This window comes from Calidris pugnax, unplaced genomic scaffold, assembly GCF_001431845.1.
Source record: "Calidris pugnax isolate Ruff unplaced genomic scaffold, ASM143184v1 scaffold17, whole genome shotgun sequence".
Taxonomy (NCBI): Eukaryota; Metazoa; Chordata; class Aves; order Charadriiformes; family Scolopacidae; genus Calidris; species Calidris pugnax.
The window spans coordinates 10060533-10083497 of NW_015090794.1; positions in this window are offsets into that span (position 1 = coordinate 10060533).

Genomic DNA, 22965 nt, shown 5'->3' on the forward strand with positions numbered 1-22965 from the left:
GGATTAAACTAGCAATGCTCCTGCTCACTTCAGAGAAGTAGGATCAGGACCTAGTTATTTTTCCACTCCCGATTTCAATCAATACAGTGTCTTGAAACTAGTGGAGTAACACAGACATAAAGTGGCAGGAAAGTTGTATAAATATTAGGTTTTCAAAGTGTTGTACCCTAGGCCAAATTCTTCTTCAGGTTCCACTGGGAATAGTTTCAATAACCTAATGTATAAAACAACCCCAGAATTCAGCCTGTTCTTATTTCTCCATCCAGCACTGTCACATAGCTGTAGCTTCTTGCTTGAACTTAAATGCTCAGCATTTCTTCCTTCATACTCTGTTTTACTGCACAACATCAATGATGTAAAGCTGGGCTACTGTTAATTTAATTACATGGTAGGATGGAGAAAAGAACACGTTATTCCACTGTTATTGATAGTCAGTAGCAGCACCTACTGGTACCCTCATATATTCCCTCTGGAGAATGTACCACTTTAATCATGCACACTGCAGCAGTGCAAATGTGCTTTCTACTCATTTACAGCGTTGTATTTAGGTATTTTCTATTTATCTCTTCTAGAAATGCATGGATTGTGCTACCTACTGTAAATGCGTGACAGTCACAGAAATGGAACCCAGGTCTATATTAGTGCATACTTTTTTGCAGAAGTCATTACAGCTGCAAAAGAAGAATCTTTATTCTGCTGGGAAAGACATGGCAGTAGTGATTGACCATTTCTTTTCCCGACTTGCTTGCAATAAAACATTTATTCATAATACATGTTTAGTGCTGCAGGTGGCATTGTTACTGTTCAAAGAACCCAACTCAGCATATAATGTGGTCAGCACTTCATCTTCCTGAAAATGAATCTTGAAAACTTCTTGAATTATATATCTCCTCCTGCTTTTCAGTGGATCCATAATTTTCTTCAGAAGATGAATTGCAGACAGCAGCACTGATGAGAATTAAACTAGCAAGGTTCATGTTAAGAACATAGTCAGTAAATCAAAAACTGAAAGTAATGCCAGAGATTCAAAATCATAGACTGACAATATCCTGCAATACTAGGTGTGACAGAGTCTGGTAATGAAGTCATGAGGTTAAACATCAGCCTTTTGTAGATACCCACATGCTAAAGTACCATGAACCTGAACTCTTCCTAGGAGCAATGAAATAGCCCTTAGTGCATATATGGAGGAGAAGGAAGCCTCAGACAACTTATTGTAAAAGGAAGAGCCCAAATGCATCAAAAACCAGAGAGCTAATCTCTTCAAATGCTAATAAACAACGTCAGTAACAACAGAGTTTTGTGAAGCTACCACTGAGGATACTGCCCAGCACGATAATCAACATAAGCAGAAAGAAAACTCCTTAGCTTTAAACAAACACTTTTCTTAAAAAAAAAAAAAAAAAGTTACCCTAAAAACCTAGTACAAACTCAGACTCCAAAGCCAGCATATTCACCTTTAGGAGAAATCATACTGATCCTGTTTAACTGAAATCATTCACTAGTAATACATGGTACATATATCAACTTATTGTATAAACATTTTAATAACACCTTCTGTTTTCTCTATGAATAACCTTTCCAAAATCATTTGTATACAAATCCCATCAGCTCTCTACGCAAAGCAAATATTCTGCTCCAGTGGCTCCTTCCTTATCACATCTGTAGGATAGTGAAGACCTCCAAGCAAGGTAGAAAAGAGGTTTCACATCCTATACATTTTACATTTCTGCCTTCAATTGCATGCGCGTTCCTCTCTTTGTGCCATAAGCATTTCTATCTCTCTGTTGACAAATCATTTGCTGAGGAGAAACACAAAAAGGGGCACCTTGCACCGCCATCTCTGCTCACGCACAGGCTCCTCACCTCTGTTCAGTGCTTTACACTTTCAGGAGGGCCAGGCTCGAGGAAGGTGATGGGCTATAATGTCATCACGGTACATCCAGATCTCTCTGCATGGGATTTATGTGTAGAAACAGAAATATGGCAAGATACTCATAGTTTATAGAGGTAACCATATTAAATCATGAAATGCTTAACATTAGAAAACTTATACCTATATGCAGGAAGTAATTTTCCTCTTTTCAAATGAGATCTTTGAATTTGCACATGAATTTAGTCCTCGTGGAAACAGACTACCAGCTCTAAGCATCCCATTTCTACAGAACTGACAGAGGACAAATGGCAGCACCATGACTGGCCTCCACAGAGTTCACCAAAATCTCTCAGCCTTGGCCCGGATAAGAGGATAATTCAGACTTCCTGTCAATAAAATCTTCACGTGTTTACTGAAGTTTCCCAGTGCAATGGTGAATTCTGTGGCATGCCAAATAGAGGGTAAATCAAATCCAGCAATTTTCCACTGCTCTGATACACGCTTCCAAAATAGGAAGAATTTAACAAACCAAAGCTCCACCTGATATAAATCAGTACCACTCCACTGAAGCTAATGCAACTGCATTGATTCACAGCCACTGAAGTCTTGGACCCCGGTCTCACAAATATGATAGAAAGTTCCATTTGCTAATGTAAATGTATATCGATGGTTTATCATGTAAATTCATTCAGCAAAATGCATGAATCACTACTGCTTTTTTAGTAATAAATCGCTATCACAGATAGGAATATGTTTCAAGCTTTTAAAGAACCCAACAATATACACGTTTTAGTCGCACAGTAATCCTGCAAGTATGCCATTGCCTTTAGAAAAAACCTTTTTTTTTAGTGCCCCTCTCCTGATGCAAGACCAGAAATTGCACAACCACTCCTATGACTGTAGACAGCAAATTTAAAATACCCTTAATTGGAAGCTGAAAAAACTAAGCGTGCTGCACAATGGCTGAGACACAAGACTTATGGTTGTTTACTGTAACACTAAGACAGTCCCATTAACAAGAATGATGGGAAACTGCATCCTGGCATTATTCTTAGCAAAAGACTTGACAAATATGTTTTGTAAATGAAGGAGCTACAACAGAGAAAACATATAATACACTTTTCCCCCCTTTTTCCCAGTGAAATGGTTGCATGTTTAATGCTTTATACATTATTCAAGGCTCCATTTTCCAGGGTTCATCAATACCCAAGTCCACAGCAGCTAGAAGCTTGTAACAACTGACAAATGTAGACAAAACATGCTGCTTAACCCAAGAACAGTGGGTCAGAGAACAAACAGGAAAATTTATTGTCTTTGCTATATTACTGTTGGAATGGAGAAGTAAATGAATACCATACGTTATAGCTTATCACTTACAGTATGAGTGTATCATGAACAGCCCAGCATGTCCTACTTAAATAATACTGATGGATAACATGCAGGCAGCTTTTGTTCACTGCTGAGGTTTTGTCTTGTCTACATGTTGTTTATACTTATTTAGGGCGAGAGGAAGAGACAAAAGAATAGCCAGAGTCACGCGAGGGGCTCACACAATCCCCTTCCTCTGGGTGTCCATAATGAATCTAGACTGTGCCTACCACACAAGTTATTGCAAAGAAATAAAAAAAGTCTTCTTGAGATAAAAGTAGATTCCACAATATATCCTTAGACCAGACATTATATTATTTCCCAGCTGTACCTGTAAACAGCTTTGCAGAGGACAAAGGAGTAGAAGGGAGGAGGAGGGGGAAGACTGGAGGGGGGGAGGAATAGTAACCTGAGTTTTATTGCCTCTGCCTGCTGGAGAACTGTATGGAGATTAGCAATAATTTTTATATTCAGCACACTACCTCTGAAGGTGACTCAGGAACTTGTGTGAAGAAGAATTCTAGAAGAACATAAGCAAAGCCCCAACCCCGTGGTGCTGTTCCTCTGTCACCCTCAGTATATTGTATAACCAGACCATTACACCTATGCAAAGCAGGCAAAATGCACCTCTCGGTTCCAATGGCGTGGCATTAACATCTTCAGCACGATTTCTCAGGCTTCCAGTGTGAGGAGATCAGATTGCCTGAGGATCTCATCCCACACCGCAATCACACTATTATTTCAGACTTTATGCCAGTGCTGTGCAAATGGCAAATGGGTAGGAAAAGGCACTACGTCCTTAAAAATGTAATTCAGAGCCATTTTACATTCACCCTAATAGTGTACCACAAAAACTGCAAAGCAGTGCAGAATCAAGCCCCACATAATGGAAATAATTTAACAACATGAGGGATTCCTTTAAATTATTATTAAGCTTTTTGCTAATCAATGGGAAAACAGAAAACAAACCACACAGCCAAAAAAAGTAATTTTTTCCTCAATAATCGAAAGTAGTTGTGACTGAAGGGTCAGATTTATAATTTTCAGTAATTTAATTAAGTCACTAATATTAACCACAGGAATTAATTTGGTCTGACACCTTTACAAGCAGGTTTTTACCAAAAGAAAGAAGATATTCCCATCCCAACATGAATTAAAGTGTGCTTGTCTACTCACAAAACTGTATCATTTTAATTAAGATTCTGCAGTCACCACTTATTAATTTAAATCTGACCTATATCTCAGTAAGGGAATCTAAACTAACAAGTCGGGTTTGAATAGATGGGAGTTCCTTACACAAATCACAGCGATTTTAATGAAGCAGCTCGATACTCCATCTGTATTTACTCTAGCATGATTCTGTGATGTACGACAAGCCCCCAGTGAAAAGTATTTCAAAAAAGGCACTCAGCTTCAGAAAGGAAATGAGATGAGGATGAGTTCAAAATGGTACTCAGGTGTCCAGTTCTCAGTTGCCCAAATCTCATATTGATTAAGATGACCATGCTCAGCAAAATATCACATAGCAGCGATTTCTGTGCATGCATAAATCGGTTCTTTAATACATGCCGCTCATTATTATTGGTAGACTTACACTTGGTATAAATGATGGGTAGAGATATTTACTGAGGTACAAATTAAGGAAAAAACAAAAAACCAAAACAGTCCTTGGAGCTTCTTTACCAAGTAAAGAAGTTTTTTTGTTTCCCACAGCTGCTTCCCAGTACACATTTCCTTCCCAGTGTCCCAGAGATCTGTAGTTCCTTACGGCTGCCAGTCGCTGATGCACACCACAGTCACACCTCAGGTCTTCTGGGATGTACTCAACTTGGCATAATATGTTTTCTTTTCCAATATAAAAACTGAATTAGCAAGGCTGGCCAACATAGTTCTAAGCAATTACATGATGAACTCAGGCTATTAGATGACCAACGTGAAGAACTTGTATCGGTGCTATTTAAAAACATCCCCAAATCTCCTAGGGTCTCCACACGAGCATGCCACTAGCAGGCACTTACAGTATAACTTCAAATTCTTGCTTTTAACTACTAGGTAACTATAAGAAAGGCATTGCTTTTATTTCAAAAAGCAGGGAGGGTAATAAATAAAATTTCTAATTCTGCATGAAATAGAGCCTTACATGCAGTCCCCTGGCATCAGGCTGACTGGTATTTACGCTCGATACTTTTGATCCATTCCCTCTCCCTACACACACAGCGTATTGCTTTCCTCTTCTAGAGCTCCACAATTAAGCAGGACAGGTTGTGAGATGTCCTGGAACAAGGCAGCACACAGGACTGTGCTATGCCATAGATTGGAGAAACTCGTAGGACTGAATCTACAAGACATGGTGGCCAGGAAGTCTTCTAGAATAGTGAACATCCGCTCCCTCAAATCAGAGACGGTAGGAGTACTACCATTAAAATCAAGCACTTCCAGCACCAAAAGCCAACTGCAGAGTCAAAGAAGATTTAGAACATGAGGGAGAGATAACTGCTGCATGGGACTTTGATTTGATCTGGAAAAACTTATTACTATTACAATGTATTTTTATTTTAAAGCCTAAAAGTCTTTGGGCTTTGTTACCTACACAAAGGTGAAAATTACTAAATAAAGGTCTCTAAAATATACTTAACTGAAATAAGAAGCCTTACCAGTAACATACAGGGAGAAAAATTAGCCAACCCTGTTACAGCCAGTGTCTGTTTTGACACAGCAAAGGCTGGACTATGTCACATGAAAATTTTTGTCGTACCTTGGCTTATTTGTCCCAAAGAACTCAGTTTACTCTGCTATAAACTAAGAGTAAAAACCACCAAAACTGCCTCTTAATCTCAGGCCAATCATCCCATCCCCACTGAAAGCAAACCTCCAGGAAGGTCAGTCGATCCAAAAACCTGTTTCCCAAACAACGGCAGATTTTCCTGGGCATCTTAAATATACTTCTACATGACATATTTGCACTTGGTACCTTACATGGCATTTGTTTGCTGCCATCTCATACCCTCTCACACTACAGTGTGTGTGATGAGGCTGACTCCGAGAAAACTCTAACAACAGATTTACATTCCAGGAAGGCATCAGCCAGAAACCCTGGGATGTGACTGCTAATCAAGAGATTGATAACATCTGTAGCAGAGCATGTGGTGATGTTCCACAAGTCCTGCTGCAGGGGCTCTCAGTTATCTAGGTAGTTCTTGTAAATTTAGAAACTTTGATCTGTAATCTTCGCCATCCTCTGGCGCTCAGGAAGCTCACACAGATCACTAAGCACAAATATGGATCCCAAAGTACCAAGGGCCTGAAATAATCCTTGCAAAATAACCAAGTGATAAACCCTCACACCCAGTCTGAACTTTCCAAGCCATAGCACATGATCATTGCCCCTGGCTGTGTTTGCTGGTCCTACTACAAGAAGGAAGAGTTTGGCTCTGCCATGTTTGTAGCTACCTTCAGCCAGAAGCAGCTATCAGATGTATTCTCATCTTTGCAGGACTAAATGTGCACAGATCCCTCAACCCGCATACACAAGTCGCGTGGTTTAGGTCCCCAACCATCTTGATAACCCTCCTCAGGACTCCGTCCAGTTTCTCAGTATCCCTCTAGAACCGTGGGTCTTAAAACAAAACTCATGCCCTGGGTAGTGAGACCAGCACCACAGGGAGGGTTGTAACAACTTTCCTGAACCTGTTTGTCACACTTGAGATGCCGCAGAGATGTGGGTTTTGATGGTGGTATTTGTGACGAGAACACTCCAAACCTTATCTCCTTCTGAGCAGGGCTGTTTTCTGCTGATGAGCTCGCAGCCTCTACCAGTATGTGGGCTTATTTTTTCCTAAAGTGCAGAGAGGAAGCCACGTACAAATCTCCTGATGGCAATATAAGACCTTGCAGGTCTGCAAGCATATATTATCATCAGGTATTAAATAATGTTCATGTTTCCCCCATGATGTGCAGCCAGCACATCTCAGTGCATCTTATCTATTTGCAAGTTCCATCCAACTCAGTACTAAGAACAGCAAAATGGCAACTTGAAAATAAACCAGTATTAATTTGATTGAAATAACTGGCAAGCTTGACAGTAACCCAGGTAGGTTCCCTTCTGTCCTTTATGACATTCTGATACTACCTCTAGCTCCTGCAATGCATTTCCCTCCTACTCTGATGCATTTACTGAGAAATAACCTTGAACTTGACTTGTCACCATTCCCCAGGCAAATGATTATCTCTTCTTTAGATTCCTTCACCCTATGGTATTTAACAATTTTGGTTTCTCGTCTGGGTTCATTCAAAGCTTCAAAGTGCTAAATGAAAAAACCAACAGAAATGTACAAGTAATGCAATAATTTTTCAAAGATGTTCTGTGTGGAACATAGCTAGAGCAGGGTAGAGGAGAGAAAATTGCTAGTGACATAAAAAGCGACAATGCTAAAGGTAAAATAATAGTCAGGGTACCACTTTGCTTTATACAGTAATTTCTGGTCGTTAACACCATCACCAATTGGAAAACATGGTTAGTATACAGGGTTAAACAAATACGCAATTTCGAAATTCTGAGGGTCAGAGACATCTGCAACATATAACCTTGCACAAGGAAAGCACCAAGAGACTGAAAGCACAGTGAAGTTCTGCTTCCCTGCTGAATGTTCTTTTTAGAAGTTAGCTGATAAGGATTGGAAGTCTGTTCCACATGGTATTTGTGATAGACAAGAGCTATTCCTTTGTCCACTAGATATTCGAATCAGAGACAGCAAATTCTTTCACAGTATCACACATAACTGGATAGAAGGAAAACTCAAACTATTTTTGTGAAAAGTATCACTATCTGGAAAAGGAGCTGGGATGAGGGGGTCCGTGGAGAAATGGCAGATGGATGAATGCTGGACACCATAACCCCACACAATAGATGCTCACCAGCCAAGAGCAGAGCTGTACCAGTCTCCTGCAGAACTGTAACCCTTCCTTTACTACCATTTAGCAAAGGGCAATGTCTGGCAATGAATGTGGAGGGGGAAAAACAGTTCTTAAAAAGAGACCACTTTGTTGGCTGAAAAAAACAGCCAGATTCAGGCAGTAACTGCTACGAAGATATTTAATAAACCCTTATTTTGCATGAATTGTTGCTTTAAAGTAAAGTTGTTTAACTTTATTTTGTTCTTACTAATTTATTTAATATTAGGTAAACTTGAACAGTTTCAGAAGTGGGGAAAAAGCTAGAAAATTACTAACCTTAAGTTGCCTGGAAGTTATGATTCACTATATTTTTTGCCTCCCTTTTTTATTGCACATAAGTGCAGCTTTACTGTTGCTTATAAACAGATGTGAATCTGTCCCTCCTATCACACTTAACTACGCAAGGGAAAATAACAAAACTGCAGTGACACACAATGTTTTTTTCAATCTACCTCGTCCAAACTGAATCAATTGAAGGGATGCTGTGAATAAAGCTGAAAGCACTGACTTTTGCTAATCTGGCCATGAATCCATGTTCATTTGCCTGCCTCTCCCCAGTTATATATTAAAAAAAGTGCCAGTTATTGTTTCAAAAATCAATAATGTCTTCTCCTAGGTGGTGTTGTATGACCCAAAAGCCCACCAGAAGATGGTTTGCCTCTGCTTCCTCTGACTCTTCCATACAAGAAACCTGTCAAGTCTGTAATGCTCTCAGAGTCCCTCAAACATACTCCTGTGGACCTGCAGCTTGTTACCTCATTTACCTACTATCTAATTCTGAAAGCTTAATAAAACCCCCAAGTACCCAAGGCTTGGATCCTACTAAGACATAACGTACATCACTAAGTCACAACGTGCATACGTACCGAAGTTGAGCCAAGCACCTGAGACACTGCCGTGCTGCTCTCCCTGACCCCCACCTGTGCTCACAGATGATGACTGAATGCAGTTCAGAGAAATCTAAAATTATAGCCCAATTTTACTGTGTTTAGTTATCCTGTATGCACCTCTTCAGCCAGCACCAGTTCGATGGGTACAATGTGAACATACAGCAGTTGCCTCTCTCACTTTGTCCATGACGAACTTCAGGCTACACAGTGCCTTCAGTCCCTGCGCAGAGCTCAAATGGAAGTCAACAGGGACCTGGGTTAGATCCATGCCATGATATGGCCATCTCTGAACAGAGGTCTGTAGCTAGAAAAAGTCATTACCCTTTCAGTCATGACACTCAACCAGTTTGATATCTGAAACTAATTTTTGTGGAACCTATTATACCTTTCAAAGGGCTCCAGATGACATTATGCAGTAATAAAAATAAGTTTACCTCACCGCATTCCGAGCATTTTAGAGCCAACCCAGAGTCTTTGGCTGTACATATGGATTGGCTGGCATTAAGTGAGTGAACTGGTGAGTACTTTAACAACCTGACCTCAACTGACTTTTCTGGTCCTGAAGAGCATCCTTCGTTTCCGAATTCTGTGTTGTGTGTGCCTGCACACATGCCCACAGAGCCTGGCAAACTGGGTAAACCAACAGGTAACTTCACAGAACTATTGGAAGACTGGTGCTGCCTGTTCGGCATTACTCTAAGTAACCATTTTTTGAATTATTCAGTACAAAAATGGTTTATTAAATACCAAAAGATACCAAAAAGAAAGGAAAGGTTACACTGGATAATTTTACTTAGAAAATGGGCAGAGCTAGTTATGGTCTTAACACTGTATACACACGGAATATACAAGCTGTTTACCTTCATTAGAAAGAGTGTTATCCACAGCTTTGATCAGTTTTGCTATCCTATAAATGAAACGCTTTCCAAATTAATCTCCTGCAAAGAGAAGGGGCAGAACAGAGGCATTATTGGTCTGAGAGCTCCACTGAAGGTGTAGGAAGGAACGAGCTGATGAATATTTTATTAGGGAAAAAAAAAGGATATGAAAATAAAATTGAATTCAGAAAAAAAAAAAAGAAAAAAACAAAATCACAAGATAAAGTCCTTATATAAAAAGTTAAAATTCTCCACTTGCTTTTGACGGCTGCTGTTTTTATTATTAAAGGTTTTGCTGAGAGTCTGCATTTTGATGTTAACATATGAAAATATGTTGACTGGCACAGAAAAACAAACTCATAAATTTCAACTTTAAGTATCTGTTTTAATGTATTATTGTACTTTATTGGCAATATTCCACCAGCAAATGTCTTTTTATTATTGTATCCCCTCTTTGCAATAAAGAGGAATGCTGTTGACTGGCTTCCACTTTGGGAAATATGAAATCATTGTTTCTTGCTAGCTGTGGGCAAGAAATAGTTTTCAAACCATGCTAAAGTTACAAAAGTGTACTCAGAAAAAAATATATAGCAAGAAATATGTTAGTACCTTTCATAAATTTTCAATACATGGATACAGCAAGATAATTTCCAAGCATAAACAGACCCAGCAAAGAATATATATTACCTTAAATCAGGAATCCTTCCCCTGTATGACAAAAGATGGGTTGTTTAACAGCATAAAACAAGTAGACTTGAGCCTCGTACAGTATGATACTTCAAACAGAAAGAGAAACTTTAATATTTTACATAACTAGTCTACTATCTCTGGCTAAATCCTTTATCCCCAACTGAAGCAAAACTCCCACTGGCTTAACAGAGTTCTCTGCCTGTCTACAGGGGCACTGTCCAATTAATTCCTGCACAGGCACTCAGTCTGTGTGTATCTCCTTCAGTCTAAACATTTTCCTTGGAAGCTGAACAATACAACCTCAGCCTACAATCCAGAATTAGCAGGCCTACTGTTACAGCTACTCAGTAACCAGATGGTTGAAAAACAGCTATTTCAGATTATTTTTGCACTGTTCTTACTGAAGTTTATTTATGATTAACTAGTAAGGTCCACTATGGAATGATTCATTGTATTAGTATTTAATGTACAGGTCTAAGTTAAAGCCTAGACTCTTTCATGGGCAATATTTGCATCATTTTTAGGGCAGTCCCTTAGCATTTTTACATTTTTCATACACAGCAGTTGGTATGAAAAGTTTAATTGCATCCAAGGATCCACTATAAACCCAACGATTTATTGACATATTGAAAGCTGATTGCAGAAGACGACACTGTCCTACTCGAAGCAACAATTTATGGTTTCAGTCTAAGTCCCAGTGGACATGGGTCAATTGCGCTGTAAAAATCTTTGACACTAATTGGTGATGCTCCAGGTTACCTTATTGGCAGTGACCTACGGGGAAATTTCTTCTGCTTTTGCTTGTGTTATATCTGCTCTCTGGGCAGATAAAAAGCTATAATTTGGAGGCTTGTGAATCTAACATGTTTCACAAGCACTAAATTCAATGAAAACTAACCAGATTCTTAAATTCAGACATAAATTAAGTGACGTGTTTGTGGAAATTAATTGGTTCTCATTAGATGTATTCAGTTCTGCAGCAATCAGTCTTTTGTAATTTTAAATATAAGACTGCTGCTGCACGACACACAAGCCAACATACAAGTCCTGATCCAAAATCCATGGCAGTTACTGGAGGCCTTCAGCTGACAGTATCAGCTATGGCCATTGCCCATACAAGACACAGGCCACATTACTTTTGAAAGGAGTTTCTTAAGTCTCCAGTGACATCATAATCATGGATACTTCAACAAGACAGTTGTATCCAAAATGGAAATGAGCTTTATATGTGAATTTCTTGCAGGCATGTATGCTGTCTAATGTAAGAAGCAGTAGTAAATTCATGTGTGCACGTGTATTTATGTGCGCGCATAAATATTTAGCAAATACAGCTTTACTGCAAAAGACCTCCTCATTCCACAAGAGTTAGAACTAACATGAATTAAGGTCTGAAATGACAGTCTTCCAAATCTGAGAACACCAGGAAAATGCTGAGCCAGCTTTAATTTGTATTTATTGATTTCAGGCATTTCAGAACCAAATCCTGTCATTTCAAAGGAATCTAGAAACAATCTTCCATTTTCCAAAACACATTTTTAATGTTTCACTTTTCTATGTTCTCTGCAATCTCAACAACAAGTATCTTTTTAACGTCAGATGAAATCAAGGGAGAGCACTGGGGACCTCCCATAGTGGTCTTTTATTACCTAGTTTACACAAGCAGCGTATCTGGGACTCCAGTGATCTGGGATTTCTAACAAGCAACGTGACATTAACTACAGCAGATGCAATATTTGACAAATTGGTAAAATGATAATTGTAATGTCGTCTCAGGAAGAAGATGAAGAGAAATCTAAAAATCTTTGCTTATTGCAAGCACTGCCACGCACCGAGAATGAGAGGGAATCACATATATCAACAACTGGGACTAAGCAAGAGGGTATTTGGTGAAGCACTGGCCAAGTACACTAAATGCTCCACTCCATTTGCCCTTTTCAATACAGGGCAAGTAGCACGCACATGCAGTTCCTATCTCAGCTTATGATACTGAAGAAAAAAACACAGTAACTTCCAATCTATAACCTACCCCCTCTCCCCAGTCCAACATCTCAAAATACAGAAGGTAACGATTAATACATCCACACATTTTCATGCAGCCTCTTGTCTTACTGACTGACTTTTCTTACTGACTTACTAAGGAGTACACCTCTAGTCTGTGTTAGCAATATGTGCTATTCGTTATCAAGAAATAAAAAAGCCCTCGTTGTTATTCTTCTATTTCCATTCAGTATGAACATCAATTTTACTGCTTAGAGCCATCATGAATTTTTTTAACTCTAGACTGAAATTAAAAAACTAATTACAGTAGTCCCATGCAAACACAGACAAAAACCCTCACGTGGTCCTTCTTCCTAAAACCTTACAGTCTCAACACACTAATGTAATGAAGCACGAATAACCAACTATTGATCAAAAGCAGTTCTGAGCTATAGCTTCAGTGGGAATATACAGGAACGAACACATTGGAAGTACCACAAGAAAACCTGCATTTCCACCAACAGTTAGCATAAGAGGCACAGATAGAATGACATGGCTAAACTTGTTACAAGTTTTTGTGTTTATTTTTTGGTAAATATGGAATTTTTAAAAATCAGATTCGCCCTGATTTCTGAAGTATTCTTCCTTCCTTCATGGAAGGTCCTGACAGCTAACAGCATATCCCGAAGAGACCAAAGTTCCTGCTTCCCAGGCCGCTGTTACTCCCCTTACTCCCATCAGTCTCAAAAGTTATCTGAACCCAGATTCAATCCTGGTGACTTCAGGTCAAACATGTTATTCCCAGTAATCCCAACACTCACCAAATAGTCACTTTTTGCGTGATTTGCCAAGTTTGCTATGTCAAACAACCCAATACAGATGTGCACAGCAAGAACATTTCACCCTAAGATATCATAACATACAATTGACAGGGAGCTGACAACACTCTTCCTCCCTGTTACTGGTAAAGGTGGTGAACGATGCTGCCAGCCAACAGCAAGGACCCGTGAAATTCACTGCCAAGGAAAGCTGGGCTTCTCTCTCCTTTCTAGAAAGATCTGCATCTTTTAGAAATTGACATCCTGGAGCCATTCTTCTAATAAAAAATGTCAGGTAGGTAGATACACTCCAAGTTCCCCAACTATGCAGCTTCCCCACAGTCACCACTAGGGAAAAAGAAGCTGCTTACCAAAAAGCAACTAGACTTCTTCCAGATGTACTTGTGCACATCTGTGCATCATCAGCACATAGGCTGTTCACTTCTGAGTTCAAACCTTTCCTAGTAGTACCTGCAATGGCACATACCCCAGGTCTCCATGCTTTGCACCAATGCAAAGGAGTTTTTCCACTCTTCCCATTCCTTCTCAATTGTAAAGCGTCAGATGTACCAGGTGTCGAAAACAAACGGGTGGAGAGTGATCTATGACACATTCTCCATGTGATTCATGTAATTTTCTCTACCCCATGTAGCAATATTCTATACTCACATTTCAGTGTGGGCACCTGAAGCAGGATTTAGTTCAATGCAAGGTAGACACAAGAAAACTGGAGAAAGAGCAATTGAAGCATGACTTCGATGAGTGCAGCAGCTGTTTAGCTGTCTCCAAATACATCTTGCACAAATAGTCTAAAATTCATCCAGAATTCATGTCGTGGATGGACATGTACTCCAGGATGCCACTTAGGCTCTGCAGAATATGATCTAAGCATTGCAGTGAATCTGCTCTGGCCACCTTTTCATGCCATTCAGAGATCCACTTGTTCTGTTAAAGAATAAGGGGTGATCTACTCATTACAATCCGCCTTGCTTGGCCCCTGCTTTTACTGGCATTAATGAGGGAGTCCTCCAGGCAATCCTCTTCTACTCACAAATGAAGCAAAATACCCTGTCCTTCTTTAGAATTTGTTCTTATCTGTATGTGAGGGCTGAATGCACAACAACCTGCCTACTTAGAAAAAAAGTTCAGACAAGTTTACTCTTTGTCAGTCAAAGACAAAGAGCTTCACCTTGAACCGAGATTGTTCACAGGAATTAAGGTTAAATAAAACCATTTTCATCTTTATGCCCTTGTTACAAAGGAGGAAGATGAGGTCATATTAAAGAATAAATAAGCAAAACAACAGACAAACCTGCATTTGATTTGAAAGAGACAAATTTGCAGGTGGATAGTTGCTGAAAAGGCAAACTCAGCTTATCCTTTGGAAACTTCTGTTAAGATCACTTTAACAGTAAGGTTTGATGTAGAGGCACAATCCTAAAACCTGGACTAAATACAGACGGCTCCTTCCTGATCTGGCACATTCCACTGACAAACAGATAAAGGGAATTTTTAATGCAACTGTTGGTATTGTTAGATTCTGTTTGTCTTTATTCTCTCCAACATTTTGTTTTTAACAGACAGATGAATGGGATGACTTTACTTGATTCATTGGCACTGCTAAAGCATTGACTTCTTTAACAGCAATCATAAATGGTTTCAAGATACAAAACAAGTGTTCTAGCATGGTCCATTGAGCAGAAAGGAGAACAATGCCTTCCCCGGTGTCACTGCACATGATGTATTTAATGATTGCTACCGTACGTTCCGATAAAAAGTGCTTTTAGTCATGTACTACATGGGCTTCCATCTTGTTTATACTCTCTGAAAAAGCTGCACAGACAGTAGCACTTTGGTTCTCTGGATTCAAAACTCGGAACTGCTCTTTTATACACCAAATCTTCCTAGTCCCTTTTATTTCCATTTATTATTATCATATATTTACACAAATATATTAGCATTAGAAAATGTTAATTATTGGCTGGAAAAGAGCATTGAGTCTACAACAATTTAAGTTTACTATAGCTATAAATGTATTACACCAGCACTCCGCTTGCAGCTGTTCATGAAAGCCTCAATACACTACTGTCATTCTCAATATCTTGAAACATTTTTCAACAAGCAGCATTTAGAGCTGATAGAGAAAAATGAACTTTCATTTATCAGAACATTTCAAATTTTTGTTTTTATTTCTTCAGAGATGAAAGCTAGTATTTTACAAATTCCTAGAAAACAGTATTAATACATTTGCTTCATTTGAAGTTTTGTATTTGACTATATGATAACATATTTGTAAAGCAAATAATCAATTTCAAAAATGCTAAATACTTCAATACCATATCAAACAGACATTCATCTAAATTGAGAAGCTGATTTGTGGAGATAAAGTATTATGACATCATGATATTTTCCTTGAGCAAATTAATAGATTTTTTTTTTCTCCTTAATATCTTTATTGGACTAATGTAGCTGATGAAAACCCAAAATCAAGTTTAAAATAGGCGTCCAGCTCCTGGCACTCTGTCCTTAAGCCTGTCTCCCTATTTCTCCTTCAGATTTGACACACAATCACAGGACACACTTCAGAGCATCTCCCTCCACCAGTTACATGCTCCTGGCCTGTACCTTGCAGGTAGAAGTTCAGGGCACTCAGAATCAAGAGTAGGTCAACTACCAGCCAACTTAAAGCACAAATACAACCCTAACCAGCCCCACCACAGGTCCACGGACGGTGCCTCTCTGTACCTCTGGGGAGGCATTAAAAGTAGATGGACTTTCAAATTGCTCACAAAAACAAGGAATAATTTTAACACAGCCACTTTACACCAGGGACCATGTACATTCTGATGCAAGCATCTCTCTGAGTCCTATATAATCTACAGAGTTATTCTTTTGAAACATATAACGACCCAGTTTATGTCCACTCCTCTGAGCAGCCATTTTGTTATTTCATGACTTTCAGAAAAAAGTTCTTCATTCCAAGTAAAGCAGATCACTTATTTCTGAATGATGGTTTCTGTTCTCAGATTATGTACTGTACCCTTAATTGTGCAGTTTGATAAAGGTAGTTGATATCCTCAGGATTTCTCTAACCTTTATTTTAGCACACTCCAGGATAGTAACACTGTAATCAATTAAAGCATGCTGATGGCACATGGGGAGCCCTAAATCTCCTATTGACAGCTCATCAGGGAAGTCAGCACTTTTGTAATTTTCCATTTAAATGATTCCTTGGTACAAAGCAGGCTCAAAGACTGCACTGTTTGTTCACTGTCCCATGACCCTGAAATGGAGTTTACAGAATTTTATATGTTTTTATGCATCTTTTATATAGCTCTAGCTTTCTTGGTTTAGAATTTTGGTTTTGTTGACTTCACAGAGATACACAGTCTCATTTCTAGACAAGAAAGAATATTTGACCAAACATAAATAAGAATAGTATTCTTATTTTTTAATTCTCACTTAGTTTTTGTACTATATTCTCTGTGTTCAGAGAACTGATGGAAAACACAATTCACTTCTTTAAAATAATTTCATTTCACGGGATGCAACTTATAGCAGTAATTCATACACAGATATAGTGCATGAATTCAGCCACTAATCCATTTCAGTGACCAAATTAATTATATTTAAGCTTTCTAAATCATTAAATAATACCCGTGAAACTAGTTACATATTTTCTTTTCTATAAATGCCACATGACTTCCTCTTGATCAATGTTAAGTTATAGCAAATGTCAAATGAATTAATAAAAAGAAAAAAACTCAGCAAAATTTAAATGATGAAAACAAAGAGCAAGGCACATTAACATAAGAAAAATAGCGGTGAAAGTTCTTTCCAAATGCTGAACATCATTGTACAGAACACAGACTTTCCCCTATGAAGAAATTTCATCACAGTATATCAGAAATACTTGGAAATAACAAATGCTGTTTTATCAGTTATTTATTACAAAGTACTGTATAGAGAAAGAAAATAAAGGTGAAGCCTTTTATTAGCTAAGACTCACTTTCCATGCAACTGTAGTGCTCTGACATTTGCAACAAAGCATAAGAACACAATAAATGTGATATACTGAGAGAGCTTTATGACATACCTTTTCTATCCTTGAACTCTAAACAAGGACTCCTGCCTCCCTCTCTGCCATTATAGACACCCTCTAAATATTAAAATGCAGTAATTTCAGATGGATTTAGATCATTGTGCGACAATGAATTGGTGCTCTTCCAAAATAGCTATACCTATTTCAAAGTGAGGAATGTGAACTATCAATGCAGAGCATTCACTGAGCTTTATGTAAAGGTCAGTTAGTTTCTGCTATAAATGTAAACAATCTGTATGGTATCTAAATTTCATTTTCACCATTGGAAATAACTCTTTGGGCAGATGAGAAGATTTAATTAAGTAAGAAAGGGAAGAAACTATTACAAAGACAAGAGCTGATACAGTAAGTGCTCTTACTTTAAGATGGGAAAAGTAATAAGATTTAAAAATAGCAAACAACTGCTAAATCATTATTGCTTGTCTCATTATATTGAATGAATTCTTTGAACTCCAGTTTTGATAACTTAAAATGGTAGCTTCTTACTTAAAATAGCTCCTCCATGTTTGAGTTTTTATGTAGAGAGACTTAAAGAGGATAAGACCTTGACCCTCAGAATACCCAATAACTATGAATGAAAACATTAAGGTGCAGATTGTACCAAGAGATACCAAAGAGAAAATCATCTTACATCCCTAAGGCTTACTCAGTTGAGGGTTTGGGGATTGATTGGTTTTCTTTGTTTGTTTAAGTCCAAAGCTACAAATTGCATCCACTTCTGTAAAACTGGATGTGTGAAACAAACCCAACTAGCTCTGAAAACGATAAGGAACTTCAAAATCAGGTGGGTTGAATAAGCTGCAATCTTACTGGACAAAAATTACTTCCATATGATACATTTCCAGCAGCATGACAGGTGTTTGCATCTTACATCTATATACACACTTACAATTAGACCTCATATGAATCCAGAGTGATTTAACAATACCTGAGTTCTTCACGGTCCATCACATGGCAGGAGGACAGAAGGTCCAATGGACACGTTATTGAGGAGAATGGCTTTCCACCTCTTGTTTCAAGACTGCTTGTTTCCACACATAATTCTGCAAAGGAAGGGAAAGGATTATTGTAATAAAAGTTACATTTGAACGTTCACTCAGAATATATTGACGGAGATCCTCTGTTGTTGGCAGAGAAGTTGAAAGAGTGTCCTGTCTTTAGTGATCGTGTTGTACCATAGCTAAAATAATAGTCAGGGTAGTCACCAAATATCTAGTAAAATTACAATTTGAAACAATTTTAACTCCTCTGAGACTGTGAAAGCCTCAGACTGAAGACACAAACAATTGTTTCCCTCTGCAAAAACCCAACCTAAAAATCAAGATTCAATTTACTTACATAAAGCAACCTTGTATGCACAACCAAGACTTTATGTCACTCCTTGTCATCATTCTTTAAAACCACAGATTTCATAGAAAAATAAAACCAAAGGTAGATTTCCTAATTACTACAGAATGTATTATCAGGCTCAAGAACACTTAAAAAGCACATTATTGATTAAAAGATGGGTTACATTTTTAAACTGTTGTCACTCTATTTTTACTTAATAACCTTTAAGATGCTCAAATCCAGAATCACAAAATTTGACACTGTATCCATGATTTTTTCTGTTCACTTTGTTTTCCAGATTTTTCCTTAGTAGAGTTTTTTGTGGTGTCACCTTGCTTTACAGCAACGGTTTCACATAAAGATGAGGTCACCAGAGTGAAGCACAAGCGTGTGCCGACAGCCTCGCAAGGAAGAATGGTATTTACTGTAAACTTCAAATGTAACTCCCAAATAAAAGCTTCCTCAGCCTGGAAAGACAAAGTCTAGCAAAAGTCTGGTATGGAGCTTCCTGTGCGACTTCAGTCATACTCCACCACTGCAGTTTGTGTTTTTGGAGATACGTAACAGAGATAAGAAAAAAAAAACCCTGGAGATTATAGAGTATCAATAAGCTGAACTAACTTTATTGCTTCTGATCGAAAACTCTCCCAGGGTTTTACAGAAGCTTAATAACTATGACCAATGCAATCTTCATGGTGCAACACAAAACATATGACAGTACCAGAAGATTTCCCAGAGCACAACTCCTCTGTGAATTATCAGGGAAGTAATTAAGCAGTTAAACTTTGTTGGTCTTGATGAAATAGTCCCATAAGGATACTCTGATGACCAGCAAATAGGAAGAAACATGTCCTGATTCTCTTCCCATTTTCACTGGTATATTTGTAGGACTTTTAAATTCTTCTGACGTACAAAAAGGCAAAAGCAGTAATTGGACATTTACGGACTGTGGGTCAGTGTGTGCTTTGAATCATGTCACTGTTGTCCTTAACTCTGATAGTGAGGGCATATGAAAAACTTTAATTCTGGGCAAGCTCATTAGCACCAGTTTTCCTGGATTATTATGTCTATCTGCAGTTCTTACTCAATGACTCTCTGGTAGTATTCTAGGTAATTTAGTTACTTTGAGAAAGATCAGTCGGTCCCAATGATCCTGTCCAGTCGGGATGTAAAGCCTGCAGACACACAACTACTACAGTAGCATTGCAGCAGGAAAGATAATTAGTGCCAAGATCAGTCCATAAACTTTATTTTAAATCTCTAAAATATTCCAAATATACTTGCTACTTAAATATCAACTAATACCTTTCCTGAGAGCTCTGAATGTTATTTTAGGAGTTTGCCCAACTCTTTAACAAGGTCTTCTATCTGTCTTAATTGCCATGTAATATTTTCTACTTCAAAATAGCTTATTTAGCTAGCTGTGTCAAATCTCATGATCAAAACAAACAATATTATTCTTCAATATCAGGGGTTTATGTTTTACTTTAACATCATTACCTAAAATTATTTACACAGATACTATCTGACACAAACAAGATGTTATATGTGAAGTATGCATTTTACCATGTGGAAATCCATTAAAGCAATTTTTCAGAGCACAGTTTAAATATACTGTTCCCGAGGTAAATTTCTTTGCTATAACATAAATACAAATTTGTAAAAGCTTCTAAGCAATAATTTACCACCTTGCAAGGTTGGCTTGGTACACAGTCGTGCATTAGTTCTAGCTGAAACACATTTAATTCCAAACCTACTAGATGACATTCTCAATAAACTTTGTCCTTAACTCTCGTTCTGAAGCAAGTTTGCCAAATTCCTGCTACATATTCAGCTGCTTGGAAGGAAAAGTAATATGGATAAAGAGATACCTGAGCATAGATATTAACAAGATACTAACTAAAGAAAACATGTATTCTTGGGGCTTCTGAACAACCGAGTGATCTGGAAGTTGCTAATTTGTAATGAGCAGGAGAAGGGTTTTGCAAAATGTTTTGGTTAAACCTCATGAACTGACCCCAAGCCAGTGGGAATTCTCCAAAGTCCCCGCCACTGAAAAGCATTAAATCTCAACAATATCAACAAACTTTTGTAACAGCATTGCCCATTCTAGTGATTCCATTGACAATGTCAATCAGCTTTTGGTGGTATTTTGGAAAGCAAGTGGGGAGGGAAAGGACATAAAGAAGCGCATATTAAGAAGCAGGAAAGCAAAGAGAGATCATATTTTAAAATGCTGTGGAATTTAACTCACCACTTCTGAACTTCTGAAGCTCTACAGCAAGGGCTGTTTTGCCAGGGGAGGGAGAAGGAACATAGCAAATCTCTATAAGCACTGTCTCACGTGGTGTCGGCGCTGGCAAGTAGGTAACACACAGACAACCCCTCTGTGAGCCCAGCTCCCACATCAGGGAACAGCTCCATCTGCTCCTTGACTTCACTGCCCAGTCTCTACCCTGACATACCCCAGGGGTGTCTCTGCAGCCCTCGGCAGTAGCTGAGCCCTGATTTGGGCTACTCAAGTTCATTTCAGCTTGTTTTGTTTAGCAAAAGAAGGAAACAGTGTTCACATAGATGTATGTTCCAGATTAGTGTAAGATATAAGAATAAAAGCTTGTTCCCTTTTTTCTGGTCCACAGGAAGCTGAACTGATGGAATACATTTGGTGAGTTTCTCTGCAAAAACCACGACATGAGCAAACGCACCAGTTCTTTGAAAACTGCAATCACCTTTGATGATAGAAGCAGTAAATAACAAAGAATTCCCAGTCTACTAATTAGCATGAGAAATGTTTGCATTTCTTCAGATATGCTATTGCAACGTGACTAGCAAAATCAGGAGAGGAAGACTGAACAGTTGAATATTCTGAGAGTTTAATAGGAATTTATTAGGAGAAAGTACTGCTGCATCATCCAGAGAATTCATCACAGACTGCAAACATAAAAGTGCCCAAGTTCTAAGTATATTCTGAGTCAGTTCATTTCTTTATTTCTTTTCTCCCTGCAAATAAAAGCAATAATTACAACATCTACTTTCAACACAGCTTAACCGGTATATTTGTCTATCAATTTTGAAGCGCTATGTTCATACAGATAATACTACTACTATAATACTGTAGCCAGCGGTTCCTTAACATCATCAGGTAAGTTGTAGCCCAACATTTTTGTGTAAATACACACTATTAGAGGAAAACTGACCAACGTAAGTGACTAAAAGCTTCACAACAACAACAACCACCAAATCTATATAACCTGTTTAATAATGTAATCTCATAGGGATAGAGAAATTTTATCCTGAGGCTAAAACATACAATTTTTTTTTTCTGTAGTTATAAGAAACCCTATTCCAAGACAGATTCTGAGATTAAAACATTTAATCTTTTTGATCACTGGAAGTAACAATCTTAGTAACAATATCAGAAGAAAAGAAGTAAACCAAATTTTAACAACATTCTGATTTGCAGATTATTTTTTTTAAATTCTAACCTATTGCTATTAACACTGTGGATCAAGGACAGTCCATGCAGCAGAGTTTCTTTATATTTTTGCCACTATAATGATATTGTAAATGAACAAAGCAATTCCTTTAAAATACACTTTAAAACCTTACTACAATACACAAGCCAGAGAGACGACAGTTAGAGGAATATTACTGAAGCAGGAGGAGAAACCCTTCAGATCTCCAGGATGTTGAACTCCTGGATGAAGGGATGAACCCTTCAGATCTCCAGGATGGACTCCAAATCTGAATCAAGCTCCAGAGATCAGGCCACAACCAAACATATTTTTCCATGTCTTCTAAGCTCTTCCCACCAACACACACAAAAAGCCCAAACCAAAAACCAACAAAACTTGTTGTCTTTTATACTTAAGAAGTACCTTGATCTTGTATGTAAATCTTCTCATCTGCCTGGGATATTTTTTCTTTTTCTTTTTTTTTTTCTGGGGGGGTGGGGAAGAGTTGGGAAGGGTGGGAAGACATCTCCTTTCATGAATTGCACATGATAATCTTTCCCACAGGCAGAACTGAGAGTGAAGCACAGTCTTAGACTCTGAACAGTATTAGGGATGTCCAAACAGGGTCA